This window comes from Microcebus murinus, chromosome 25 (genome assembly GCF_040939455.1).
Source record: "Microcebus murinus isolate Inina chromosome 25, M.murinus_Inina_mat1.0, whole genome shotgun sequence".
Lineage (NCBI taxonomy): Eukaryota > Metazoa > Chordata > Mammalia > Primates > Cheirogaleidae > Microcebus > Microcebus murinus.
Genome location: NC_134128.1, coordinates 8,662,042 through 8,664,152, shown reverse-complemented (window position 1 = coordinate 8,664,152; position 2,111 = coordinate 8,662,042).

The window sequence follows — 2,111 nt, the reverse complement described above, 5'->3', positions numbered from 1 at the left end:
TTAATACCTCTCAAAGATAGAACTAAATCTCCAGGGCGGAGGAAACAGAACCTTCCAGGCTCTTAATCAAAAGCCCAGAAGAATCACACATGAAGAACACAGAGAAACCAGAGGTGGACTGATTCTCAGTAAGACTGCAACCCAACCCCAGCCCAGCTCATCCATGATTGAACAGAGGTAATCAGACCCTTGCCTTGTGTATTTTCATCTCCAGAGGAAAATGTCATCTATATCGTCTACGGCATTTTTAATATAAAAGTCTGGCACTGGTAAAAAAAAATAAATAAAAATTAAGAGACATGAGAAGAACAGGAAAATCTGACCAATAATCAAGAGAAAAATAGATCATTGAAGACCTACAGGTAAGCCAGATACTAACGTCCACATAAGAACTTTAAAATAACTATTATAAAATAAAGCAATAGATTATAAAATAGAAGAAAAGGTGGACAAAATGGTTTAAAAGGTACAGAATTGTAACTGGCAATTGGAATTCATAAAAGAGAATAAATGGAAAACCTTGAATTGACAAATATGTAACCTGAAAGCACAAACACAATGGATTAGTTTAACAGCAGACTGGACACAGCAGAACAGAGGATCAGTGAATTGAGGACAAGTCAAGAAGAAATACCCAAACTGAAGCACAGAGAGAAGAACAAATGGAAAGAACAGAACAGAGCTTAAAAGGTATGTGTACAGTGAATAAATCCAGGATAGGTATAACTACAGTCCTAGAAAAAAAGGAGAGGATGAAGAAGAAGCACTATTTGAAGAAATGATAACCAAGAATTTTATGAAAGTAATGAAAGACATCAAACCACAGATGAAAAATTAACTCAAAACAGATCCTAGACCTAAATGTAAGTGTTAGAACTACAAAACTCTTTTGTATAAGAAAAAAAGCAGGAGTAAATCTTAGTGACGGTGGCTTAGTTGATAATTCCTTACATATGACACAAAAGCAAAGCATAAATGACAAAAGAAAAAAAATAGATAAACTGAACTATAGAAAGTAAAAAATTTTGTGTTGCAAGCAATATTATCAAGAAAGTGAAAAAGCAATCAGGAGAATGGGAGAAAATAGTTGTAAATCACATACCTGATAAGGGACTTATATTCGGAATATGTAAAGAATTCTCACAACTCAACAACAAAAAGACAACCCCATTTTTTAAAAATGGGCAAAGGATTTGAATAGACATGTCTCCAAAGATATACAAATGGGCAATAATCACATGAAAAGATGCTCAACATTTTTTTTTCTTTCTTTTTTTTTAATTTCGGCATATTATGGGGGTACAGATTTTAAGGTTTCAATAAATGCCCATTTCCCCCCTCCCCCCACAAGTCTGAGTCTCCAGCATGACCATCCCCCAGATGGTGCACATCTCACTCCTTATGTATGTATATACCCGCCCCCCTCCCCCCTCCCACCTGCCCAATACCCTATTACTGTAGTACCTATGTGTCCACTTAGGTGCTACTCAGTTAATACCAGTTTGCTGGAGAATATATCTGGTGCTTGTTTCTCCATTCTTGGGATACTTCACTTAGTAGTATGGGTTCCAGCTCTAACCAGGAAAATATAAGATGTGCTATATCACCATTGTTTCTTAGAGCTGAATAGTACTCCATGGTATATATATACCACATTTTATTAATCCATTCTTGGATTGATGGGCACTTGGGCTGTTTCCACAGCCTTGCAATTATGAATTGTGCTGCTATAAACATTCGAGTGCAGGTGTCTTTAACATTTTTAGTCATTAGAAAAATGCAAATCAAAACTACAATGAGATGCCACTTCACATATATTAGGATGGTTATAATTTAAAAAAAACGGAATAAAAAGTGTTCGTGAACATGGAGAAATTGGAACACTCATAAATTACTGGGGGAAATTCAAAATGATATAGCCCCTTTGGAAACAGTTTGACAGTTCTTTATTATCCCAAGTGAAAGAAGCCAGTCACAAAAAAAAATCACATATTGTATAGTTCTATTTATATGAAATATCCAGAAAAGGCAAACTTAAAAAGACAGAAAATAGGTTAATGGTTGCTTAGGGCTGGGGGCAGGGGGTATTAGAGACTAACTGCTAATGGGTG